The 14,546-nt window shown below is 26.2% G+C and overlaps 1 protein-coding gene across 2 annotated transcripts in view; it reads left to right on the top strand.

Annotated features, from left to right (window-relative positions):
- Positions 1 to 14,546, top strand: part of LOC129958574 (atrial natriuretic peptide-converting enzyme-like) — a 676,434-nt gene that overhangs the window by 461,826 nt on the left and 200,062 nt on the right. The window contains exon 1 of one of the 2 annotated variants that reach the window (XM_056071144.1): positions 7,811 to 8,094. The exons of the other annotated variant lie outside the window; for it this stretch is intronic. The gene's annotated coding sequence lies outside the window, so the exon portion shown is untranslated. Of the gene's footprint in view, positions 1 to 7,810; positions 8,095 to 14,546 lie in introns of those variants that run through there. 2 annotated transcript variants of the gene reach the window in all.

The following is a 14,546-nucleotide window of genomic DNA, read 5'->3' as shown; positions in this document are numbered from 1 at the left end:
CTCAGTTCATAAATATAAAGTCAGTCAAGTTAAATAAAACCTTTTAAAAATTGCTTTAAACATTGAAAATAATAATTTAGTCAATGGATTCTTTTTATATAGCCTCTAAATATTTATTAACAAACTTTTTCTAGAATGGATATTTATATTTTTACTATGAAAAACTAAAATGTAAAATATTTATTAAACAATTTTTCCACTTTTGAAAAATATGTTTCAAATATAAATTTAAAAGGTGGTTTTTATGAAGAGGAAGAACTTAAGTATACCGAATTTTATGTGATTTTTCATTTAATTAGAAAATGGGTAATGTAATATTGGAGTGTTAAGCTTTGAGCTCAGCGAAGTACCAGTTATATTTTTCTTACAAGTGATATTATAATTTTTTTCACCATTTCGATCCTTTCAATTTTACAATTTAATTTTTTTTTAAATTCAAAAATAACTATTTGCACAAAATATTATATGTTTTAGAATTTTGCCTATTTATCGAATTCATTGCATTTTTAACTTGCATTTTAAGCAAAAGTTGATTTGCAAACCATATTTACATTTTTTCGCGGCCAAGCATTGATAGAATTACAAAAGAAATATTTTATATTTATTAAATTATACCCTTCTGTATTAAGCATGCTGATAATTTAATTTTTACGATCAAAACACTTTGTATTAAAATGAAAAATGTATCGCAGATATACAGAAATAATTTATATTTTTGAAAATACTTTATCTTATTGTTGAGAAACAATAAGACAAAACTTAATAAATATTTTAGCAAATACTAGTTAAGCAAATACTTTCAACTAATTTTACATAAGCTGAAAAACGTGCTTTCAATTCCAACAATTACTTAAACTAAAAAAAAAATTGTCCTCTTTAACTGTGAAACAGTGAGAAAAAACTTTAAACGATTCCAACAATTAGCATTTCTCCAACGTTTAATTTTTAAAAAAAGAAATTTTTACAAACGAAATATAACTGCAAGGGAGGTTTCATTTTCCTAACAAATAAAAATTCCAGTGCTTGATTCAAGAACTTTTTTGTCGGAAGCTTAGCTGAATAAACCAAATATTGATTTTTGTAAGAAATGAATTTAACAAATGCATCCACCTACTCATCCGGTACAAGCGACCCATTCAATTTCCCACGTTAAATTGCCTCTCTCAACCCTTGTTAGCACCAACTAATCATCCATTCCAAAACTGTTCATGTTAAAAATTACATTTATTATCTAGGACATATCACGCTGCTTCCACAGTTAAACAGCATTTCAAAAACACTCGCCATCTTTAAAGGACTAATTTCTAGAGAAAGAGGAAAGAAAAAAGAAAGAAAAAAAAAACGTGAAGAACTTCTCATTGCATAAAATTAATTCTTTTAAAAGACTTTCTGTTTACCTAATGATAGTGTTTTAAAACGCAGTTAGTGAAAATAATCATGTTCCCCCGTCGTCAGTCGTAGTCATTTACATTACAAAGTCGTTTACTCCTGACCTTCATGGTTGAGTCTGCAAAAGTAACACACAATGAATTACGTTACCTGTTTCCCCTTTACGGGGGAAAGATATATCGTGCCAACATTTCCATTAACGGGGGAAGAAGTGCTACGAAAATAAATGATTTGACTCTCCTACTTTCCGAAAAGAAGCCAAGAAGGAAATGCAGTTTGATCCTCCTGAAACTGAAGTTAAAGGGTGAGATAAGTGGCTACCATTCCCAGGATCATCTCGCGTCGGGAAATGGCCCTGCCTTGGCACCCACTGCCGAGTTTTCGACCTCGTGTCGACATCGCCTCAATGGATCCTTTAACTCCTTTCTTTCGACATTTCAATTCGCTATTTAGGGCTGCATGCATCTTTTCTTCTTAAAGGGAGGCATTTAGGAACCTTCTGCTATAAAATTTAGACTCCTCGCCCTTTTGGGGTGCTAACACGAGGCTATAACTGGCTCAAGAGACTAACAGACAGCTACGGAACGACTTTTGAAGAGATACTTTGCAATGTTTTCTTTTTTGTTTAGTTGGCTTGGAAACTGGTATAAAAATACAAGAGATAAAATTAGCCTTTGAAATTCGAAACCCCCCCCCCAAAAAAAATGTTGAGTACATTGTATAAAATTCATTCATATGACCAAGCTTTCGAATTTTCCGTTATTTATAAATTGCCTTTTTTTTTATAGTAAAAATCGTGATTTAATAAAATTTAATTAGTATCTACAATAATTTATTAATTTTATCTTGTAATTTATTCCCGAGAGAATCTCTTATCGAGTACAAGGATGATTCCTGGTTTAATTTAGAATACGTATTTAGTTTTTCTGAGGGCATAGTGCTTATAGTGCTATCCTCGCTTGTTAACAGATCTATTTCAGATGACGGGACATACTTCCACATAGATAAGTTGGTTATGAAGTTTCAAAATGAGAGCCATTTTGCTCAAATTTAAATGTACATGTTTTACCATAACGGATCCACTCTCTCAGTGTCCCCAGATTCCAAGACAGGCAGAAATATCTATAAATATATAAATAATAGTCATCTTTCTACTCATAAATATTTAATTTCTTAATTTCTGGTTGGTAATACGAGAATGAAAACAATCTAAAGATAGATATTTCAACTTATTTTGATTTAAAATAGAGACAAATTATAGAAAAGAAATCTGGAATTTATCAGATAATATCGTAATATACCTTAGAAATATGTAGAATTTATTTTGATTTTTTTTTTAAACTGAGACACGCATTTATTCTAGAAAAATTTTCTGAGCATGAAATCGTCTGCAAATTCCGAAAGATATTCGATAGATATTTATACCAACTTAGTGCATATTGTCTATGCTGTAATCATATGGCATTTCGTAAAAGATAATGAAAATAAAAAATTCTTAGATGGATACAGAAAAGAAACAATCAGATAGAGACGAAATATTTATTGCTGGCTCAAAAGAACATTTCCTCGTTTATTCGCTGAATTTTAAATTTCGAAAAATTTATTTAGGAAGTATATTGTGTTAGAACTTCTTTAAGATATCGAACTTTTTATGGTAGAAACTGAATTTTGAAAACTATGCGAGATACTATTACATTTTAACAATATACAATCACCATAAATACAATTATATTTGTAAAAAATGCAATAAATTTTTTAAGTAAATATTTCTAAATGTACGTTTCAAAACGCCTGTTCAATAAATTTAAAAACGTTGATTATATGAAAAAAATTACCTTTATGAGATAATTTACAAAATTTTAAAAAAATAATTGATATAATTTTCTAAAACAAGTTTACCTTATAAACTATTTTTAAAGTAAATTTTCCAATGTATTCAGATTTTCAAGTGAAGTTTTGAAACACATTAAATACATACACGATTGGGAAACTATATTTAAATTAATTTATAAGATAATTTCTGTAATATATGTATTTATTGTGTTTAAAATATGAATAAAATGAATTTGATAGTTAAAAGTCCTTTAGTTTAAATCATCGCAAATGATTAAGTAATATATTATTTTCAAATATATTTCAAATATATAGTTGCACAAATAAATAATCTAATTCATCTCCCAATTCATACATACATTTCAAATTCATTCACTTCTAAAATAATTATGAATTTCTAATTAAATATTTGCATTTAACCTCAAACAATCCTTTTAATATATTTTATCTTCATATTAGATAGTTTTGAAATGTCTCTTGTACAAAATTTTCTTTTTTTCTAAATGAACTTGAATTTTGAAAGTATCTTTGCAACCATGATCTTCTCCTACTATTTTCATTTGAAACTATTTTTCTTTTAACGAAATGTGATTCTATCTTTTTGAATTTTTGAAAATATATAATATTCTAGGTTTTATTCATTTTTCAATATTAGCCCATTTGCTCATTGAAATGCAAGCATGTTTCATATGAAGCTATTTTCCTTTTTTTTGGTCCTTTAAAGGTAAATAATTAACACCGTGAAAACTCTGTGCTTTCTCCGAATATTTTATGTGTATAAAAAATATTTTAAGAAATAACCTCAAATTATAACTGCTTAATCTTATTATTAGTCATTAAACGTGAGAAGGTTGAAAACTATAACATGTTATAAATATTCATGGAATGTCTGCAACGTTCAGAGAAATTCAAACCAATTCCTTTGAGAATTCCTCCCTCTTTTTATTTTAAAGGAATTTTTTATTCATGCACTTGCACATTAAAATTAAATTCTTAAATTTTATGAATAGAAGGTATTACATGCATTATCAGCTCAATACGCTTTTATTGCCATGCATATTTTTAAATACATAAAAAGATTATGAATCCCTTGAACTATGAATTTATTTTACTCTTAGTTAGTTAAAATTTCTTTTTTAGAGTGTTCATTATTTTTTCATCGGTATAAGATCATAAAAAACACTTTAATGTTTAAGCTATTTTAATTTTTTAAGCAATTGTTTATTTGACTTTATTACAAATTTAAATATGAAAAATTATGCATTTCGAATGCTGAATCATTTACGACAGGTTGTGAAAAATAACTCTATAACTAAGAACGAAACGAAAAGTACTCTGAGTGTATCTTGAATTTTAGCTCTTTTAGTTGCAAATGATCAAACTGTCTAGTAAAAATTTTGAATATACATACTTAGTAAGTATCATACATATGATATAATTACATGTACTTTAAAATTTTTCTTATTAATTAATTAGTTAATTCATAGAAATGTATAATAGATAATTTATTTTAGTTATTACAGAGACATTTTTGTACGAGCTCATGGTTAAAATACCCATATAGGCATCAGGAGCTGTAAATCTCCCATAACAGCCAATGAAAACGGATTGCTTCTGAACAACTGTACCAAATAAAGGATAAAAGGAAAATTTTAATAACTAAATGTTCTTAGGGAAGTAATACTGAACCAGTGTGTGTGTGTGAGAGGGGGTCTACCTTCGATTTTCTAACATATTTACTTAATATACCATTTTATTTTCTTCCTCTAGCTCTGTATCCTCTAACTTCCTCTAGCTTCTATTTAGCTTTGCATCCTCTGAAAGTAATGCAGAGAACATCAGGAAAGTGTCAAAATTTCGTAAGTCATCACAAAGCTCGCAAGTGAAAGTGTTATTTTTGGTATTGATATGTAGGGTGAGAGGAAAAATAGGAGGGGAAAGGAATATTACTTATTGCATTTCCCTTTCTATTCTTCAATTTATACTTACTCTCAAAATCTCGAGCATAATGATAATGAAATGGCTCGTGCACTGTGCATGAAAGAAAATTTTTTAAACCTTCATGAAACAATTTTTAAATTTATATTAGTTAAGGAACCATAGTTAACAATTCATAAAAACATGCATCACTCCAGCAGGATAATGATTAATATGGTTATATTAATGGAAGTATACGAAATTTTCTTTTTCATTTGCTGCTATTTAATTTAATGATTAAAACCAAAAACTATACTTCATAAAAATAGCAAGGGAAGAATAGTAATGAGCAAGCTTACTGTACTTTGTATATAGTACATTTAATTAGTTATCCCAAAACAGTATGAAATTTCTTCTATCCTGAGCATTCACTAGAATCGGGACCCAATAGCATATTTATAAGCCATTAAAGACAGATATATAATTGTTTTGAAAAATTATATTTCATTTTGTTTGAGTCAAGAAATATACTATTGTAAAAATTACGAAATCATAACCTTTATAAAGTTCCATCGATTCTATTAACTATACAAAACCAAAAAGTTTTTGATGTATTAACTTTGTACACAAAGATGTTTCTCCTTTTTTCGACCTCAAACATCAAAGCTTTGAACAAATCTACGTATGAATAGTTAGTCCTTAATAGGTCTAAAATAATAAAATTCAGAACTTTGTAATTCGTGTCTTTTTTTTATTTATTTTTATTTTTATTTATTTTTATTTTTATTTATATATTTATTTTTATTTTATTTTATTTTATTTATTTTTATTTTATTTTATTTATTTTATTATTTGTATATTTATTTTATTTTATTTTATTTATTTTATTATTTGTATATTTATTTTATTTTATTTTATTTATTTTATTATTTGTATATTTATTTTATTGTTTGTATATTTATTTTATTATTTATTATTTTATTATTTGTTTATTTATTTATTTATTTTTCATTTTATTTATTTATTTTTCATTTTATTTATTTATTTTGTTAAAGATACTAGAGCTTCTTTCATAAAAAATAATTCATAAGACCGGGGAACTAAGAACAAATTAAGATTGACATTTTCAGCAGAAATAACATGAAATTTAATTCTTAACGATGCTTAAAGTATTTTTTCCCAACTAGATCTATTTACCGATATCTAAAGAATTAGAAATTAGCTATTGAACCAATAGAGTGGGTACCTTGTATAAAGTTTTTTAGATCCAATATTTAGAAAATGATATCAATGATTAAGTATTTGTAATGTGATACGTATCACTGTCTGTATGGGATGTCGAAATCCTTGAATATTTGTCTCATTAAATATAGGATATACCTGAGAAAATAAATATATATTCATTAAAAATGAAATAATTTTGATGTCTATATCTATTCATTAGAAATGAAGTTATTTGTTTGTCTATATTTATTCATTGAAAATGTAATAATTTCGATGTCTATTTTTAAGAACCCATTACACCAAAACCTTTCAGAAATTAGTTAAATCAGTAATTCATTATTATATTTATTTTTTATTATTTAAGTTCCTTTGAAGTACATTAAAATTTCGAATTTAATTACCTGTCTGAAACTTATCTACATCTTTGAATGAAATGCTTTCTGCTTCAAATATTTCTAAATATTAGGTAACTCTTACTGAAAGCATAATTCGATTGATAACGTTATTAAAAATGAAAAGATGCTGACATTATGTTGTAATTGAATTTCTAAAAATAGCAGTAATTTAAAATAGAAAATACATGCGTTTGTCTGCCATAAGAACTCCTCCAAACAAAGAACAGAAATGACATTAGCAGATGACATTCAGAATTCACTTTTCAGTTTTCAAAATCAATTGATTCAAAAGATATTTAATTATATGAAGGAAAAAAATTTAGCAAATTCTTTCGTAATAATTATTAAAAACCATTATGTAAATTAACTCAAATACTTGCATTTTTGGTCGAGCAATGAAAGTTGTGATGAGGTGTAAACTGTTGAATATAACTAAGTCTTGGTGTGATTAAAACTAATGAAAATTGCAAAGTCTTGGTGTGAGTAAAACTATTGAATATAGCTAAGTCTTGGTGCTAGTAAAACTACTGAATATAGCTAAATCTTGGGCTAAATTCGCAAAAAGGAATTTATAAATAAATTCCAATAAAAAAAGAGTGATTTAGAAATCATCTCAAGTGAAATGGGTAATAAAGCTAGTTAGAAATAAATTTGTTTGAAGAGATCTACTATTTTCCATAAATAACACTTAAACTCAAATACTTAAAAGGGAAAAAAACTCCTTATATTAAGAGTCTTAATGCATTTATTCAATGTTTTGTTTATTCAAAAGACTTTGTCTCATAAATGGAAATTAATGGTCACTTGCAACGGATTCTCCCAGGTGCAAACCAAAGGCCATCACTTCCATTATTGGTTTTCTCATTTTAAAATGAATGAAGTTGCTAGGAGCAGTTTGCCCGGGTGACCGAATATGAGGTGATTTGTGTTATTGTTGTTTCACACTAAAGTCGTCGCAGTTCAGTGACCATGCTATGCACCGTTGATTCCATCCGAGGCTTCTCAGGGCTTTTCTTTCTTGTGTCTTAGACTGGCGTTTGATCTTCGGATGGGAAGACGTGTTGTTTCTCAGGAAGAAGTGATTCTTGAAGACACACTATTTTTTCACTGCGGAAGTGCTTGAAATTTTATCGTTCGGAAGTGGTTGGTGATTCAGAGCTTGAATTTAGGGAAATGATTTAAATAGCAGCAAAATCAATTGGATTAAGATAAATTTTGCTTTCGATATATTTTATTGAATCCGGATTACTTTGGATTTCTATAACAATTTACTTTCTTTGGATTTTTTTAATTATACCAGATTATATGCAAGGAAGTTTCTGAAAAGTTTATACAGGTAAGTGTAGATGATGCACCATATTTCTTTTCTTTTGTCACAGTTACCATGACAGATAATAGCAATAAAATAAATCATATAATAATTAAGAAAATATTTTAAAAAAAACAATGCAAGCATGTTGTGATATTATATAGAGCTAATATTTACGGTATAATAATAAAAAAAGTTTTTCCTTTTTTTTTTTTAACAATTTATTGAATCAAAATTCTTTTATTTTCGGAACAATGTCTCTAATAATAGCTTTCTGTCAGGAAAAATTGTAGAATAATACAAGAAATATTTGTTCATTTCAAAATTTAGAAAGAACATGAAAGGCGATATAGGTATTAAATATAAAATTACACGCAATTTTTAAATATATATATTTTCAATACCTTACTTCATTCCAAAAAATTCAATATCTGCATTACCATTAAGAAATTATTATTTGAAGATATTCGTCATTAAAGAATGATTTAATTCTCTGTTTTATATACATTACTGTTTTAAAAACAATGACTGCAATCTTGTAAATGCTAAAGCTCATAGAAGGGTCTCTCTCTCTATATATATATATATCTTAATAATAAATAAGCATTAAAATTTTATTTGTTTGCATATTATTGATTGATAATGTAATTAGATTTAATTAAAATTTTCTTTCTAATTCCTTTCTAATATAAATTTAATTTCTTTCTAATATTAATGGTTATAGCTTCTGATTTGATTTTATTGTTACGCTATCATCGCATTTTAAAGCTATAATCAGCTATTGTTGACGAAATTTACAGTAGAACAAGTTGATAAATACAAACCTTGATAACCTTTTCTTTTGCATACCTGGATCAAGCGAACCTTCTTTTTTTCCTAAACTATATAAATTTCAAACGACTCAAGTTATTATTAAGAACTATATCCTTCAGATATCATTAGTCTATAAAATTAGGAGAACTTTTTAATGCTTCTAACTGTAGCATTGTAATATGTGCTTGTATTTTATGTAATTTACAATTTGCCTTTTGCGTATTGTTTTACATTGGCTTAATATTGAAAGGAAATCACGCTCAAAATATTATTTTATAATTGGCACCAGATTTTATGTCTTTCTTTCTTTTTAATCTCAGATGAACATATCTTTTATGAAGATTTTAGGAGAATATATCAGCCAAAGGAAATACTGCTTTTTATATTGTTAAAAATTGATATAAAATCTTATCATGGTGATTTTTTATTAAAAAACATATTATTCTAAACATAAAAGATAAATAAATAATTATAAATTTTTGCTTAAGAAAATCATTTTTTGAGAAAAGTGACGATTAGATTTGTTACAACAGTTGGGTTAGAAATCTATTTTTGAAATATTATCGATAAACTGATTAATATAAATTATTCCTTACAAAGTGGTTTAATTTTATTTGTAACACTAACATTCTATTTTGAGATTACATAAATTTTAATGGGTATAGGCGCCGTCATTTTGAACTATAAATCTGATGAAGAGGATAGAACTTGAACGGGCAGCTTATTCTCCAAACAAACAAACATGAGAATATTTTATCCACAATGGAAGACTTAACTGAACGATGATCATATACATAGAATATGTTCGGTTGAATTAAATCTCAAAGCTCCGTTAGATTTAAACTAACCAACATCGATGTATGATTAAGAATTTTCTGATTATATGCAGAAAGGTAAATTCTTATCTAAGCCAATTAATAATCCAAAAGTAATAAATAATATGACTAACATTTGTTTATTCTTATATTTCCCAAATGTAGTAAGTATTTTTACAGTTTAATAAGATGCGATATAATTTTAATAACTTTTGTTAATTTGAAACTACAAATATAACAGCATTACAAGCGATTACCAAAGAATTTCAGACTTATTTTATTTCCATTCATTTTAATTATTTAGTCATTATATCATAATTATTGGGATAAATACAATTACCTTTAAGTCATTACATATTTTTAACTACAAATTCCCGATAAAATGAGTAATAATGCATTTATATCAAGTAATTCCGAATGCCTGTTATTTTTCTAATTCTAAATTTAATTTGACATCTGTTAATACAAATCATAGTGTGAGAAAAAAAAAGTGATTTCAATTTATTCTCAGTCAAGAAGTAACAAATGCAAAATATTCTAAGTTTCAAAAATGTTTAAAAAGCTAATTTTGCTTTTACTCCGAAATTCTTGGCACCACACCAAAATATTTTGCTTTTTGTTTCTTTTCAGAACATTTATCTCGAAATACTTACGCATATTGTTAAGGAAAAGAAACTTATTATAAAAGAATCAAAACCTAATACGAAGTTGAAAACGGTTTCTTTTTTCTGTAGCTGTGAAAAATTATTTAAATAGAAAGTTATCGATATTTTGACCGATATAAAAATACTCCAAAATATTTAAAGCAGTTCGAATACGATTTCAAGAAAGTGACAAGAGAAAATATTATTTTTCATTCTGCTTATAGAAGTCTAAGCGTATTCTTCATATTGCATAGCTTTCATTCTATCCTGCATTAGCTGAGACCCATTTGAAAATGGGAAAGGAATTAATTGAAATTATGCTGAGCTTCATCTGCATAATTTAATTAATCTTATCTCTTAATCGAAATATTTCAGGCTTATAATGAATCAGATGATTTAATAATTAATATTCATTAACAGAACAATAAAAGAATTATATTATATTATTATTCAATCAGTGTCTTCAGTCATTCAATATGAATCTTTCATGTATGTAATTATACCAGTAAATAAATAATCTTAATTAACTTGTTCGTAGTTACTTCAAGCATTCAAAAATACTCTTGAGATTTAACAAAAGAGATAATTTTAAATCGTTAACACTATTATTTAGAAGATTCAGAAATTAATTATGGATTATAATTCTGTTTCGCTCTCAATGCAATTATTGTTCCTCTTAAATATTTAAAAATAATTTAATAATAAATTTGCCTAATGTTTTTTATTTGCAATAAATCGTCATAGATGATCTTACATAGATTGAATGTATTGTTTTGTTGTTTAATAAAACTTTTAATTAAATTGGAAAGTTTAAATAAATTTGAAACTCTAAGTTATATTTGTATTTTTAATTGCATTTGATTTTTTAAAAGTTTCATATTATTATCTATTTATTAGATTCAAATATTTTACCTATTCTTAAGGGATCACTTTCATTGTTGCAATAACATCAGAAATATAAAGTAAAAACTAATAATTTATAATATAATTCAAAATCATTTTAAAAGATTTTTTTAGGTTTGAAAGGTTAGGTTTTAGGTTTTTTTAGGTTTGATTTTTTTAGGTTTAGGTACATTTGAAGATTTTTTTAGGTTTTTAGGTTAGGTTTTTGAGGTTAGGTTTGAAATTATCACAGGAATCTCCAATTCTTTTATTTTTATTTTCCCCCAGGAAAACAATCAAATATCTTTTTCGGATATAATCTGCAAATTTTAATTCATTGAAACATAAAAATACATAAATATACAAGGAAACGTTTCAATTATATAGACAAAAATAACCTTATTAATAAAACCACAACAGTAAATTTTAGAACATTCCCATTATATATTTTTCTTTTTAATGAAATTAGAAGTTTATCAGTTTCGAAGTTTCTGTTGAATGTAACAATGAAACCTCCTTGAGTTTGGAAAATTGGGAAATCTGACTGAACGGAAAAAGTTCTTCAGTTTTCAGTACCAGATGAAATGATGATATTTAAATACAGTCACGAACATCTCTTCATTGTTTTAAACACATGACAAAGCACATTTCAGTGCCAAGTGAGAAGAGGAGTTCCGCATTCTTTCATTTTACTATTTTCTCATATCCTACTAATTGACCTGACATTCATCAGTGCCACTATGCAAAAAGATAAAATAATTTTTCTAGATCACATGGTGTACTTTTATTTTGGCTCTTTGAGTAATCTGTCTTTGTTTTAAACCAAACGATTTTGTGAAAATATTCCTTGTTTTCCACTCAATAAAAATTATGCGATGATCATTTTCCAAAAATTATCTTTACCATCATTTATGGAACTTATAAAAAATCACTTAAAAGCAGATATTGTAATTATAATGAAATCAGAAATGTGAATATTGGCTTTAGTTAATGCTGTTTTTAAACATTTTATTTTGATTTTCTTCATGTATGTGAAGATAGATTTTTTGTAATAGAATTATCTTTCTCTTCCTTATAATCGAAAGCTTTAAGGAAGAGAAGCTTTCTAAACTTTGTAAACTTATTCATTTTTGATTTTTTAAAAAGTCACTATTTTATATTTTCTGAATTTAATTATTCGTTGACTAATTAATTTAATTGAATATTCTAAAAGATAAATGTGGAATTAGTGATAAATATGGAATGAAAATTTGGACCTAATTAGGAATTCAAAAAAATGTGAATTTCCATAATATGTATAATACTGAACTGCATGTTAAGGAATAGAAAATAGACAATAATTGAATTATAAAGTAATGAAAGAATGTTTAAAAAACCATTTTAAATAAATTTACTATAACTCACTAATTAGCCTTCGTACATTATTAAGTAAGTCATGTTTATTAAACATAATTTCTGAAAGAAAAAAATAATGTGAAACGTAGTTTTTTACTACCAGTTACAACTCTTGTTTGATCAAATAAACTAACAAATCTAGGAAGTAGCAATTTTTCTTATACATTTTAATTAATGATAATGTCGAATAATTGGAATATGGAATATGCTTTTAGGCTCTGCTTCGGTATGTTTATTCTAATAATTATTTCTTAGGTTCCTTACTTTCTGTTTCAACTTAAAATTTGAGTATCCTTTTTTTACGACATATTTGTTGCTTGAATAGTAAGTTGTCTAATTAAATTCTGCTTTTAAAACAATTGTTTTCTTATTAATTATTTGTGGGTTCTAAATACGTACATATGATCATATTAATCTCTTCATATAAAGGGGTTTTTTTTGTAAAAAAAATCGATGCATTTAAACCGAATCCGGTGAAATCATTTTCTACGAAATCTGATAATCATTCTCCAATTAAATGAGATTTTCTTACTAATCAACGAAATTTCATTTTGCAGTATGCTGCAAATCATAAAAATTTTGACTTTTTCATATTGCTTTTAATTTATCCGCTTGTTTTCATTTCTCGGAATTTTCTAAATAGTTTTAATACCAAATAATTTATAAAATCGATACTGCGTAACTAACCATTTTATGTATTAACCAGAATAAGAAAAAAGAAACTACAAGAATAATTCGTTTCCTAAATATTTAAATGTCGTAAAACAAACATTAAGAAACCGGTGACAATGAATGTCTATTATTATGAAAATCCATAAATTTGAAAAAAAATTGCCTTCATTAAGATTCTAGTTTCACAAGACGAGTATTTTTTTAAACAATGGATTGATTCTTTGTCCGAATTAATAAATTGCAGTCTCCATTGTAAAGCGAAAGACAACGCCACGATTTTTATTCGATTTGAAATAACAGAACCATTTAGCTTCCGGTTGAAAATTCCATTGTTAAAAGTATCTATGCAGATATTTACTTTCCGTGTGTTGTATTTACTTTTATTTCTTTGTTTGAGAGATATCAAAGGTAAAGGAAAATATTAATTTTTATTTAAATGTCTGGAGCTAATTTAAATATACATATAGTGCTTAGTAAAATACTATACATTCATAATTGCTTTTTTCATAAAGTTCTTATTAATATTTGTATTTTAATCAACTTCTACTGATTTCCACCTTCTAATCTTCTTTTTTCCTGCCATATCAGAATGTATTTTACGAATAATAAGAAATTATTTAAGCTAGTTTATTTTTCATTTTTAACTGTCTCCCCTGGGGCAAATATTAGAAAACCGCAAACTGTTTGAGATGGGTCCTACTTATTTAAGATTAATATATTGCCAAACAAAAAAAGCAAATTTACCCGCTGTTCACTTTGTAGAGCACTGAACTGTTAATCTTCTTGTCTGTGGCAACATTAGTCTAGACCAAGAACTGAATTTGTATTTCAAAGTATTGTTTATCGATGTGCTAGGCAATTCTATATCTTTCTTTAAAATTTTACCAACAAGTTGTGGGAAAGTTTTCTGTTCCCCTAGGATATGAGTTGTTTCATGCTGATAAATTTAATATATTTCTAAATTGTATCCCGTAACTCCTTGCATCTGCTTGACAATATTACATTATAAAATAAATAGAAAGTTGCATATAGATTTAAATAAATGCCTAGTGCTTCACCATCTAATGGATATGAACTAAATAGACAAAAAATCTTTAATATTCAATAAAAGTTGTTTTTTTGCATCAACATATTCATATTCATTTTTTACATTATCAGCATATTCTAAACTAACTGATATTTTTTTCTAATGAAAGTTAAATTAATGAAATTAAATCAGATTGTCTGTTTCTTTTGTTATTGTAAACTACATTTCATT

Source organism: Argiope bruennichi, chromosome X1 (genome assembly GCF_947563725.1).
Source record: "Argiope bruennichi chromosome X1, qqArgBrue1.1, whole genome shotgun sequence".
NCBI lineage: Eukaryota > Metazoa > Arthropoda > Arachnida > Araneae > Araneidae > Argiope > Argiope bruennichi.
Note: the sequence above shows the minus strand (reverse complement) of the source record. Positions and strands in the feature narration are given on the sequence as shown.